We start from the raw sequence: 13,631 nt of genomic DNA, 5'->3' as shown, positions 1-13,631 counted from the left end.
CAGTAGCTATGGAGGTTCAACACAGCATGGGATACGGCCGGGAATGTCCGAAGGACCACGGCTAAGGCTTGCTCTCTAATAACCAGCCTTTTGAAGAAAACCCAACTGTTGTCCAACCTATAATCAAGTAGTTCTTCACCACAAGAGTTTGGAGCCTGGGGTGACTGTGACAAACAGGAATGTTCCTCCAGTTGCCTGATCCCCGGAGGTGCCCAGGACTGCTCTTCTGTCGGGGACTGCCTCTCCCACCCATTAACCGCAAATCAGATGTGCGTCGGGCTACCAAGTGGTTTTCCGCGGCTGTGTTTCCGCCAGGTCCTGATGCTGGAGAGCTGGGTCCACATACCTGCCCTGGCTGCTCCTCTGTCGCTGTGCGGATCCAGGGCGGAGCGAGGCTGTCTGCAGCGCTCTGTGAGTTCATGGCCAGGGTTTCCCACTGAAGCTCAAGCTTCAGGGAGCTTGATCTTTGGGATTCCTCAAGGGACACTGCAAAATAAATAAATAAATAAATAAATACTAAAAACTATCCTAAGGTCTTACTGTGGCCATCTGGACTAAATTGTTGCTTATCATCTCTGCTCTCCAGACCTTCAGGGGTATGTTAATAGTAAATGGTAAGGAGAGGGTTTTTTCTTTTCTTGAGAATAAAATCATGGTTCCCCAAGCACAGTCATATCCTACCCCCTCCTCTGAATTTGAACATTTTTGTTTTGTTTTGCTTGCTGTGCCGACAAAAGAGATGAAAAACACATACACAGCCTGATTTTACTCATTCTGTAAGATTTATAAAGTATATCTGGTCTCTCTCAACTATTTATTAACCAAATAACATCTTTACTCTGTGTAAAGTACTGCTATTATTTCCCCCATTTAAAACATGCTCCCCCCCCCCCCGAGGTAGGGTCTCACTCTGGCTCAGGCTGACCTGGAATTCACTATGTAATCTTAGGGTGGCTTTGAAGTCATGGTGATCCTCCTACCTCTGCCTCCCGAGTGCTGGGATTAAAGGCATGTGCCACCACATCTGGCTTTAAAACATGCTTTTTAAAGGACCTGATGAAGTTGGTGCAGTTACTGCCCCACAGCCTTGGGCTTGGCTTTTTTTTTGTTTTGTTTTCTGAGGTAGGGTTTCACGCTAGTTCAGGCTGACCTTCACTATGTAGTCTCAGAGTGGCCTCAAACTCATGGCAATCCTCCTACCTCTGCCTCCCGAGTGGCTTTGGCATTCTTATCTATATCCAGTTCTCTGGGGCTTGTATTCACCCAGCTCTCTATGTTTATGTTTGTTGTTGATACAAATTAAAACATTGTTTTATTTTTATTTATTTTTTCGTTTTTCGATGTAGGCTCTTGTTCTAGTTCAGGCTGACCTGGAATTCACTATGTAGTCTCAAGGTGGCGTTGAACTCACAGTGATCCTCCTGCCTTTGTCTCCGAGTGCTGGGATTAAGGAATGTACCACCATGCCTGGCCCTATTTTGTTTCTCTGTGAAAAGTTGATCATGGTATATAAACTTCAAATTGAAATAACTTAGAAAATTCTGTGACACTATTTGTGTCAAACTGTGTCTTTTTTCAATGTAATATCTCTTTGTTATTATGTTTTAAATATTTTTGGAAATAATGCACATGAATTTACAATCTATTTCCCACTCTACTTACCAGTTTCTCTGTTTTGGCAAGGATGTGCATGTTCAAGTTGGCTAGATGGAAGGTGCTGTGTTTAGCTTGTTGTTAAATAAAGGCTAGAAGCTGTCAGTATTGCTGATGTCACTAATGCTGTCTTGTACACTATTTTAATTGTCCACAGACTTACAGTCAAGAGCTTCTTATCTGCTTTAATTTTTTTTGGGGAGGGGGGACATTTTTTTTCTTGTCATTTTTAAAAATTGTTTTTAGCATTTTCCATGATTATAAAAAAAATCACATGGTAATTCCCTCCCTCCCCCCGCACACTTTCCCCTTTGAAATTCCATTCTCCATCATATTACCTCCCCATCACAATCATTGTCTGCTTTAATTTTTAAAACATTTTTATTTATTTACAGGAGAGAGGGGGAGGGAAGAGAGAGAATGGGTACTCCAGGGCCTCTAGCCGCTGCAGATGAACTCCAAATGCGTGCGCCACGTTGTGCAACTTTCTGGCTTTTATGTGGGTCCCAGGGAATCAAACCTGGGTCCTTTGGCTTTATAGGCAATTGCCTTAACCTCTAAGCCATTTTTCCAGCCCATAATTGCTTTAATTTGACTCAGCTGTAGTATCTAAGAAATTAAAGATAGAGCATATCAGTGCCTTAGAAATCTTTGAAATGTGAGGTAACTGAAGTGTTTGGGGTGGAAACATGAGCAACCAGGGGAGTGAGCAAGACTTCTGGGAGAAACTCGATGGTGGCCTGGCATAGGGTCTGGTGAGTGGTCATGGTAGGTGGGTTGGGAGAGAGAAAGGCTTCAGGTAAAAGGAGGAAACTGTCCTCCAGGGGCCTGTTCTTCCTAAAGCAGGAAGAATGCCCCATGAAGGGTGGTGTGGCTTCTGAGATGGAAACCTGGGCCATTGACCCTTCATGGGCCTGACTCACAGGCATCAGTTTTGGCCTACTGAAGTCTATTTCATCTCTACACAGTATAGCTGAAACACCTTTTTCTTTTACTTTTCCAACAGCTTTATGTAGATATAATTAGCACAGAATTTATTCTTTTAAAGTGTACAGTGTACACAGTAAAACCCATCATTGTGGTCAGTGAATATGGCCTAATAAAGGATATGATTCATTACATTTCAGTGTGTTTGGAATGTACATGTGTGACCCCCGTTCAAGTCTAGGACATCTACATCACCTCAGAGAAGCCACTGTGCGTTAGTATGCACAGCGCACCCTCCCTCCTCCAGCCCTGACAGCCCGCCCTCCACTTTCTGCCCGCATGGCTCGCCTGTTCTGTACTTTTCCTTTATGGAATTATGAACTACGTGACCTTTTTTCACTGGCTTCTTTCACTTCGAATAATTTCATCAAAGTTTGTCTGCTAGAGCCTGTACCAGTATGCCATCCTTTTTAAAATGTTTACTTATTTATTTCAAAGAGGCAGAGAGAGAGAATGAATGGCTGTGCCAGGGCCTCTAGCCACTGCAAACGAACTCCAGACACATGCACCGCCTTGTGCATGTGGCTTACATGGGTCCTGGGGAATTGAACTGAGGTTCTTTGGCTTTGCAGGCAGGCCCCTTAACTGCTGAGCCATCTCTCCAGCCCCCAGAGCTGTGTGTTTTCAATGACGGGATCTCAACTGGAAATGAAAATCATTTTAGGGTTGCAGATCGGTGTGAGGCCTCTAGTTAGATACAGATTTTTTTTTGTTGTTTGTTTATTTATTTGAGAGCAACAGACAGAAAGAGACAGATAGAGAGAATGGGCATGCCAGGGCCTCCAGCCACTGCAAACGAACTCCAGACGAGTGCGCCCCCTTGTGCATCTGGCTAACGTGGGTCCTGGGGAATCGAGCCTTGAACCGGGGTCCTTAGGCTTCACAGGCAAGCGCTTAACTGCTAAGCCATCTCTCTAGACCTTTTTTTTCTTTTTCTCTTTCTTTCTTTCTTTCTTTCTTTTTTTTTTTTTTTTTTTGTTTTGAGGTAGGGTTTCTCTCTGGCCTAGGTTGACCTGGAATTTACTATGTAGTCTTAGAGTGGCCTTGAACTCACAGAAGTCCTCCTACCTCTGCCTCTTGAGTACTGGGATTAAAGGCGTGCGTCACCATTAATAGTCATGGTGAGCTGTTCATTTTGCCGTGTGTGTGTGTGTGTGTGTGTGTGTGTGTGTGTGTGTGTGTGTGTTGCTGGGGGTTGAACCTAGGTTCTTACAAAATGCTGGGCAAGTATTCTACCACTAAATTACACTCCCAACCCCCACGTATTCCTTTTGTTGTTGTTTGTTTTGTTGGTGGTGGTTTGGTTTGTTTTGAAACAAGCCCAGACAGACCTCAAACTTATAGCAATATACGTACTACCTCAGTCTCTGGAGTTCCTGAGATTGCAGGTGTGAGCCACAGCACTGTTCTTTTTGTGTGCCTGTGTGTGTGTGTGTGACTGTGTATGTGCCTATGTACATGTGTGTGTAAAGAAGCAAGAGGAAAGCCTTGGATGTTCCTCAGCAGCACTGCCCACCTTCTGTGAGACAATGCCTCCATACATGTAGATGGTACACCATGGTCATAACCCCTCATACCGCCTCTCACCTCCCCTTCCTGAGTGCCCCTCCCATTGAATCATTTCTTTCCAATTAGTCTCTGCTATTTCATTGTCATCATTTTTTCCCCTCTTATCATGCAGGCCTTGTGTAGGTAGCATCAGCCACTCTGAGGTCACCAATATCAAGGCCACTTTGTGTCTGGATGACATTATTGGAAGCACTCCTCCCCTTCCTTTGGCTTGTGCAATCTTTGGGCTAACTCTTCCTCAGTGGTCTCTGAGTTTTGGAGCCTATGGTAGAGAGTGTCAGGGTCTCTTATTGGTTGGGAGCTCACTTAGGCTAGACTGGTTGCCAGTGGGTCCCAGGATTGACTTGCCTCTACTGCCCTGTGCTGGGATCACAAACATGCACCACCACACCCAGCATTTTTACGTGAGTTTTAGAGATTGATGCTTGCATGGCAAGTACTTTCTTGGCTGAGCTAACCCTCAACTGCAACAGCATCACCCTTAACCTGACTTCTCCCTCTTCCTAGAGCTACCATACTCCGGCCCTACCCCATTCTCAGAGAGGATCTTCGAGGAGACTGAGTGTTGGCAGCTGCAAGGACCAACGTGTGATCCAGCGTGCAACCTTCTGCAGTGGTAGGTTTGGAACTTTCTGGCTCTTTGTTACAATACCATACACAAGTTAAAGGTTGACTGGCCTGCTGGTTCTCTGTCGCTTCCCTGGTGCCATTAGGATACTACACAGACACCTTAACTAGGAGGTCTTATTTTAGCCTTGGGCCTGTCTTAGCTGTTTACTCAGTAATGTAGTTGATATTTTAAAAATCAACTTATTTATTAATTTATTAACTACTTTATTGGCAAGCAGAGGGTCAGGGGAGAGAATGGGCATGCCAGGGCCTTTAGGTGTTTCAAACCAACTCCAGATGCCTGTGTCACTTTGTTCATCCGGCTTTATGAGGGTACTGGGCAACTGGACCTGGAATTAGGCTTTGTAGGCAAGTGCCCCTTACGCAGTGATCCATCTCATGGTTGATATTCTAAATGACAGCAAGGGACTTAGCAGTAGCACCCAAACCTCTTTGTGTTGTACAAGGAGAGTTCAGTGAACACTCGGAACCGCGTAACCCTTAAGAACAGCTTATGGCGCCGCGTTCGTGTGTGTTCCATGGGAGCTGAGGAAGAAAAGGATCCATCCACTCAGCAGACACTTGTGTGCCAGGCGCTGTTCGGTGTTGTGAATAAGACAGCAAGCGAGGAAATAAGATCCTCGCTTCACAGCTTCCAGAAAACGCCCCACTCGGCCTCTGCAAACAGCAGGGAGCCCAGGTCTCAGGAGTCCTGGGAACACGCCCCTCAGCGTGGCAGGGAACAACGAGGAGGGCGGAGAAGGGGACTGTTGGAATCTTGCTTTGGAAAATAAAGCAATGTAAAGCTATATAGACTGCAAAATTTTAGAAGCCTATTAAAGCAACAAGCAAAAAAAAAAAAAAAAAAAAAAAAAAAAAAAAAAAAGCTGCTAGGCTGACAAAACTTAGGCCTGAAAGAGGATTATTTTTCAAGTATACTATTTTTAGCCTTTGTTTTTTCAGATTCTCAGAATTGGCCCAAATTTTGCCTCTACTGTCCCCTCCTGGCCTCTGTTGTCAGTTCCTAACAACCCTTTCTAGAATTCTTTTACACATGAATAAGCAAATGAATTTATATCTGCCCCTTTCATGATATCACAGCTAACATGCTATATTTCTCCGTAACATAGAACTCTCTGCTCCCAGTGTGTGCAGGGGAGTTTGGCAAATCAGTGTGAACCTAGCTCCTCCCCTCCCTTCCCTTCCTCCCCCCTCCCAGGTAGGGTCTCAATCTGGCTCAGGCTGACCTGGAATTCACTATGTAGTCTCAGGGTGGCCTTGAACTCATGGTGATCCTCCTACCTCTGCCTCCCAAGTGCAGGGATTAAAGGCTTGTGCCACCACGCCCGGGTCTCCCCTCACTTTTTTTAAAGCAGTCATAGTTGTCCAGTAGAGATCTATCACAATTTAAGTAGTGACCCATTGATGGACATTTGGGCTGTGGCCAATATTGGCTTCTAAGCCATGCTGTGGTAAATAACACTGGTCATTTTGTGTATATGCAATTATATGTACATAAACTTGCAAAGAGCTATGTGCAGTTTGACAGGCATCATTTAAAAAATTATTTATTTGAGAGCAAGAGAAAGAGACAGAGACAGAGACAGAGAGAGAGAGAGAGAGAGAGAGAATGGGCGTGTCAGGGCTTCTAGCCTCTGCAAATGAATTCCAGTCTCATGTGCCATCTTGTGCATCTGGCTTACATGGGTCCTGGGTCCTTTGGCTGTGCAGGCAAGTACCTTAACTGCTAAGTCATCTCTCCAGCATCTTTTTAAAAATAGTTTTATTTATTTGTTTCCAAGACACAGAGAGAAAGAGAGAATATGGGTATAAGAGAGTCACTTGCCACTGCAAGTAAACTCCAAACACATTGCGCCACTTTGTGTATCTGGCTTTACATAGGTAATAGGGGATTGAATCCAAGCTGGCATGATTAGCCAGCAAGCACCTTTAACTACTGAGCCATTTCCCCAGTTAGCATAGCTGGACTAGAAACTTATGAGAGTACCTGTTATTGATGTCTGGTTGATTGTTTTCTCAAATGCATTTTAATTTATAAATGTTGTTTATTCAGAATTTTCACTGGTGTTTTTTAAGATTGTACATGGTTACTAGAGGGTAGTTTGTTTATTTGTTTGTTTCTTTCTTTCTTTTAATTTTTTGAGGTTGGGTCTAGCTCTAGCCCAGGCTTACCTGGAAGTCATTATGTAGTCTCAGGGTGGCCTCAAACTCACAGTGATCCTCCTACCTGTGCCTCCCAGGTGCTGGGATTAAAGGCGTGCACCACCACACCTGGCATTTATTATTATTTTTATTAACAACATATTTTGTAAGGATACATTATGTGTTGGTAACCTCTTTTTCCTTACTCCCATTCTGTTAGGGATGCTCCTCAGTGGGGTTGTAGGTATGGAATTGTGGGTTACATGTTGCAGGAGCAGCATTTATTTTTTTGTGGGGAGAGAATGTCTCTGGGCATGATGTAAACCTGTGGCTCCTACAATCTTTCTGCTCCCTCTTCCCTCAAATTCCCTGAGCTGTGGTGGGTGAGTTTTAAGTGATGAGCTTTTAGGAGCCTCTGGATCTCTGCTTTGGTAAGTTTTGAGTATCCTCGGGGTCTGTCTCCTTCACCCTGGCACTGATTATCAGGTTCATTGTGGAAGCAGCACTCTTGCTCATCTCCCCAATTCTTCTGTGGCTTCAGCTGTGGCTTGGCTAAAGTGTGAGGGGTAGTTCATCTCCTTGGGTCTCACCACCTTCTGAAAAGCAATAGATTCTCCAACGGAGAGTGAAGTCCGCCTAGTTTAAATAGGATAAGCATTATTAATTTAGGGAAAATTTGATGCATGTAACCCTTCTTTTAGCCAAAGACTAGTGAGAGCTTGACACTGGAGATCATAATCTTTGTCTCCATAGGATTCGGATCTGGTTCTTAATTCCAGATATAGGTTCCTTTACACTAAGTGGATCTCTTAGCCAATCAGAAAGCTATTGGTTACCCACCAAGGCAGTGTGCCACTGGCAATCCTGTTAGGGTCTTTGCTTCTGGGTAGCTTAGACCTCTGGTGGCTCAGACCATTGTTGGCCACTTTCTCCCAGTAGCTCATGTAGCACTTTCCAGCACTAGGCAGGCTGACTGCCAGGGGACTGGCTTTCTTCTGAATTCTAGCCAGGTCTCTCCATGTTCTGTGTCAGCAGCATATGGTGTCTTCAGCAACAGGGTACTTTAGATTTTCTATGGCATAAGTTAAGGTAGTGTTTGTCCATCTTTAAAGTACTATGTTTTGTTTGTTGTTTTTTTTTTATTTGTTTGATTTGTGGGTTTTTTTGTTTTGTTTTGTTTTGTTTTTTTTTGACATGGTCTCATTGTATAGCCCAGTCTGGCCTTGAACTCATCTCTTGCTTTGGTCTCTTGAGTGCTGAAATTAAAAGAGTGTTCTATGGTGCCCAGGCCTAAAGCATTACATTTTTCTTTTCAAAATACTTTATTTATTTATTAAGAGAAAAAGATAGAGAGAGAATGGGTGCGCTAGGGCCACTAGCCATGGCAAATGAACTCCAGACGCGTGCACCACCTTGTGCATCTGGCTTATGTGGGTACTGAGACATCGAACCTGGGTCCTTAGGTTTAGCAGGCAAGCGCCTTAACCACTAAGTCATCTCTCCAGCCCTTATAGTTTTAATGCTATAAACATTTAAGGGAAAAAAGTGCTTCTGGGGAATGCATTATACTTAGGTGATCTACTAAGAGTAAGCCTGCTTTCCTTAGCTCCATCCTTCGGTATAGAGCACCAAAACAGGTCATTGTACAAACGACCCTTGCACAGCAGAGGCAGGCACTGCATCCTCAGGCCTGCTCAGATTTTTCTCCTTTGTCAGTGTTGCTAAGATTTCCGTATTCTATCTGCCCACTGTATCACTGGTGCGTGACACATTCGAACACAGTTGGATGACTTTTCATACCATGTTTTGACTTGCAGTCTGTGATGGATTAAAAAGCGTGCACCCTTGAAGCAGACCAAAAATGAACCCAACATGGCTCAGGGAAATTTTGCAGAAGAGGGGGCAGAAAGAATGTCAGAGTCACATGTTGGGTCATGATATGCGGAGACATTTATCATACTAATAACTGGGGGCTAACTCCACAATGCACGACCCATTTACATCAACAAGGAGGGTCCAATGGGAGGGGGTAGATCATGGATGAGCCTAAACAATGGTACCAAACTGCCTGTATTTGCTGAAAGAAAACTAATAAATTAAAAAAAAAAAAAGTGTGCACCCGGATACCTGAACAGTGACTTAGCATTTACATCTAAGATACCGGGGAAGGAAGAAAGCGGCCGGGCTGGGGATGGCTTTAGTCAAACGGTGAAGCCTCACACCTGGGTCTTGCATCATCTTACTGTTTGCGTTGCGGCTGAAAGCCTTCTGACTTGAGATCCTGTGATTTTATTAGTAAAAAAAGAAAAAGAAAAAAAAAATGGACTGACGCATTCCTTTGTATTTCTAGCTACAGAGTTTTGGTTAAGCAATCTGATTTCTGAGTCTTATTTTGATTTTGAATCTTATCTGCAAATAAACAACCCTAGGAACTTCACATTAGGGCACATTTGGGGGCCTACTGGGCCCTGCATTTCTCTCTCTCTTTTTTTTTTTTTAGGGCAGTTTTGCCACTATTTGGCATAAGGCTCAAAGGCTGAGATAAGGTTTGAGTGTTGTATGTTCAGTTTGCCTTAGCATCCCATTTAACTTGTTTTAACATCCAAATAGAAAGTTGCTAATTTGAGTTGCTCTTCTTTTCTTTTTGGTTTTTCAATGTAGGGTCTTGCTCTAGCCCAGACTGACCTGGAATTCGCTATATAGTCTTAGGGTAGCCTTGAACTCATGGAAATCTTCTTACCTCTTCTTTCCAAGTGCTGGGATTGAAGGCATGGTCCACCATACCCTGCCACAGTGTGGGCATTCCAGGGCCTGGAGGTATGGCAGACTCCAGATGCTTGCCTCATTGTGTACACCTGGCTTTATGTGGGTACTGGAGAATTGAACTTGGGTCATTAGGCTTTGCAGGCAAGCACCTTAACTGCTGAGCCATCTTTACAGCCCTGACCTATTATTTCTTTTTTGAGGCAAGCCCAGCAGACTGGCCCTTTTTTATGTGAGAGAGCTAGAGTAAGAGAAAGAGATTTGGTGCACTAGGGCCTCCAGCTACTATAATCAGACTCCAGACACGTGCGCCACCTTATGCTCATGTGTGGCCTTGAGCACTTGTATCACCTTGTGCGTCTGGCTTTGTAGGATCTGGAGAGTCAGACATGGGTCATTATGCTTTACAGGCAAGTGCCTTAACCACTAAACCATCTCTACAGCCCTATTATATCTTTTAAATATTTCTTTACTTAAGAGATAGAGAGAGAGTATGGAAGTGCCAGGTCTTCTACCACTGCAAACAAACTCCAGATACATATACCACTTTGTGCATCTGGCTTTATGTGGGCACTGGGGAATCCAACCCAGGACCCTAGGCTTTGCAAGCAAGCACTTTTAACTGCAGAACCATCTCCACAGTCCTGAGCTACTGTTTCCATATATATATATATTTTTTAAAAATTTATATATTTGAGAGAGAGAAAAAGAGGCAGATAGAGAGAATGGGAATATCAGGGCCTTCCGCCATTGCAAACAAACTCCAGAAGCATGTACCACCTTGTACATCTGGCTTACATGGGTCCTAGGGAATTGAACCTGGGTTCCTTGGCTTTGCAGGCTAGTGCCTTAACTGTTAAGCCATCCTATCCTCAAGGCTTTAAATGTTTTATTGCTTCTCAGTCTTTTGGCTATGATTAAGTGAGAGTTGATACATTTTAACCATGTTATATATAGTCAAGAGTGCTAGTTCTTTTTTAAAATATTTTAAAAATTATTTATTTATTTACTTGAGATAGACCACTGAAGACAAACTCCAGAACTATGTGCTACCTTGTGCATCTGGCTTATGTGGGTCCTAGGGAATTGAACTTGGGTTCTTAAGCTTCATAGGCAAGCACCTTAAACACTAAGCCATCTCTCTAGCCTAAGAGTGCTGTTTATTAATGTCCAGGGTTGACTGGGATGTTTTTGAGGTCGTAGCTATACAGTAGTTAGTTTTCTCATGGTGAGGTCAAATACCTCACAGGCAGTAGCGGAAGAGAAGAAGGGTATATTCTGACCAACTGTCCACTGGGGTACATACAGCCCATCGTGGTGGGAAGGCATGGCAATGGGAGTGAGTGCTGGCTGGTCACACTGAGTCCATACTGAGGAGGGGGAGCAGGAGGTAAATTCTGGTGCTTAGCTCACTCTCTCCTTTCACTCAGTCCAGAACCCCAATCCTGGTGGCTGCTGCCCACATTGAGGGTTTGTGTCCCTTCTTCAATGAAACCTTTCTGGAAGCATCCTCATGAGTATATGAAGAGCTGTGTGTCCATGGTAACTGTTTAAATCCAGCCAAGTTGGCAAGATTAACCATGGCAGCTGACACTGTATGTATGACATAGTTGCAGCTACTGGGTTTTTTTTTAAATATTTTATTTCTTAATTTGTTTGAGAGAACATGTGAGAGAGAAAGGCAGATAGAGAGAGAATGGGCCTGCTAGGACCTCTTGCCGCTGCAAATGAACTCCAGAAGTATGTGCCACTTTGTGCATCTGGCTTTATGTGGATACTGAGGAATCAAACCCAGGTCCTTAGGCTTTGCAGGCAAGCACTTAACTTCTGAGCCATCTCTCCAGCCCTACTGTTTGTATTTTAGGTTACTAACTGAGATTGAATTACATTGTGGTGGCAACTATTTCCAGTGCTTTACATGTGTGTTACTTCAGTTTTTATACCAACCTTATAGAGTTGCTACAGTTGTTTCTGCTTGACAAAGAGTGAAGGGCCTTGTTGAATGTCAACTGGGATAGAGTTTGAATTCTGGTCACATCCTTATTTACCTGCTGAGCCCTTAGTTACCACCCTTTCCTGGGCCACATGGTAACATCTCACTGGTGCCCCAATAATTTGCTAAATGGAAACTCCTTTTTATTTTTTGAGGTAGGGTCTTACTCTGTAGTTAGAATTCACTATGTAGTCTTAGGGTGGCTGAGACATTTGTTGATGAACAATTTTAAGTTATAGCAGAAGAATGAATAATCTTGCTTTATTAAGTTTATATTCAGTAGGTAGTCAAAAACAAATTTATGCAGTGAAAACCTATCTCAGGCAGTTTCATTCCCCAAAATCCAAGCTGCATTTGAGACTAATGACCTAAGCTTTCTAGTTCTGGCTGTATGCATGAGGCAAAACTTTTTTAGGGCTAGCTATCAACTATTATTTAACATTTTATTTTATTACTTATTTGAGAGAGAATGAGTACACCAGGGCCTCTAGCCACTGCAAATAAATTCCAAATGTATAAGTCACCTTGTGCATCTGGCTTATGTGGGTACTGGGGAATCAAACCTGGGTCCTTGGGCTTCACAGGCAAGCACCTTAACCTCTAAGCCATTTCTCTAGCCCCTGGCTTTCAACTATTAATCACATTCTGAAAAACCTTCTTTCAACATAGTTAGGGACTTTAAGTTATTTTTGGAGGGCTAGAGAGACGGCTTAGCAGTTAAGGCACTTACCCGTAAAGCCTGAAGACGCAAGTTTGACTCCCCAGGACCCACATAAGCCAAATGCACAAGATCACACATGTGCTCAAGGTCATACAAACACACAAGGTGGCATATGCTGGGTTTGATTGCAGTGTCTAGAGGTCCATCAAAAAATTATTTCTGAAGAGCTTCTATATCTCTTGCCACTAGTGGAAATATATCCCACAATCTTCGAACTCTGGATAATGAGAAAATTCTATTTTTAGATATGATGTGAGGTTTGGTATTATTCAAAAGACTTTTAGCCTTGGAAAATCTTTTTCCTTTTAAATATGCATGTCAAAAAAAGTGTTTTTGGAGAAGGAAAAGCATTAAAACAGTATTTAAAGCCGGGCGTGGTGGCGCACGCCTTTAATCCCAGCACTTGGGAGGCAGAGGTAGGAGGATCGCCATGAGTTCGAGGCCACCCTGAGACTACAGAGTTAATTCCAGGTCAGCCTGGACCAGAGTGAGACCCTACCTTGAAAAACAAAACAAAACAAAAAAAAAAAAGTATTTAAAATGAACATTTCTAATAAATATACTTGTTTTACAGTTGTCAAAACATAATTCATACTATCTATTAAGCTTTTAGTAGTCATGGCTATCAGACCATGAATACAAATAATATAAATAAATAAATATATGTATATATAATATGATAAAATAATATTATTTAACAAGGATAAGAAGAAAAATTTCTAAAATTACTTTTTCTGTCCTTTACTGCAAATGGGTTAAATAAATGAAGAATCCAGGGCTTTCTCACAAAGATTAAATTTACACCATATGCATGTCAATAGCAGGCATATCTGCTGAAAAGACTATTCAGTCAAAATAAAAACAAGAATATCAAAAATGAAAACACTGGGGCTGGAGAGATGGCTCAGCAGTTAAGACGCTTGTCTGTGAAGCCTTAAGAATCCAGGTTCGATTCCCCAGAACCCATGTCAAACCAGATGACACATTCAGTTTTGAAGCTGCTTATATTGCAGCCATCAGTTCTTGTTATTAGAAAATATAGTTGTTGTTTTTTTTCTGGCTTGGAATATATCCCATCAAATGAGTCAGTCCTCTAATTGACTTAAAAAATTCTTTCTCAATTATGAGGCTGGAATTAGTAACTGAGAATTAGTCACTAGAATTGTGTTGACT

At 42.9% G+C, this 13,631-nt stretch overlaps 1 protein-coding gene across 1 annotated transcript in view; it reads left to right on the top strand.

Annotated features, from left to right (window-relative positions):
• The window catches only part of Sgms2 (sphingomyelin synthase 2), a 95,955-nt gene that overhangs the window by 36,338 nt on the left and 45,986 nt on the right, over positions 1 to 13,631 (top strand). Inside the window, exon 2 of the mRNA XM_045143002.1 lies at positions 4,717 to 4,825. The gene's annotated coding sequence lies outside the window, so the exon portion shown is untranslated. The remainder of the gene's footprint in view (positions 1 to 4,716; positions 4,826 to 13,631) is intronic.

Source organism: Jaculus jaculus, chromosome 2, assembly GCF_020740685.1.
Source record: "Jaculus jaculus isolate mJacJac1 chromosome 2, mJacJac1.mat.Y.cur, whole genome shotgun sequence".
In the NCBI taxonomy this organism is placed as follows: domain Eukaryota; kingdom Metazoa; phylum Chordata; class Mammalia; order Rodentia; family Dipodidae; genus Jaculus; species Jaculus jaculus.
The sequence above is the reverse complement of the archived record's forward strand: the minus strand, read 5'-3'. Positions and strand labels throughout refer to the sequence as shown.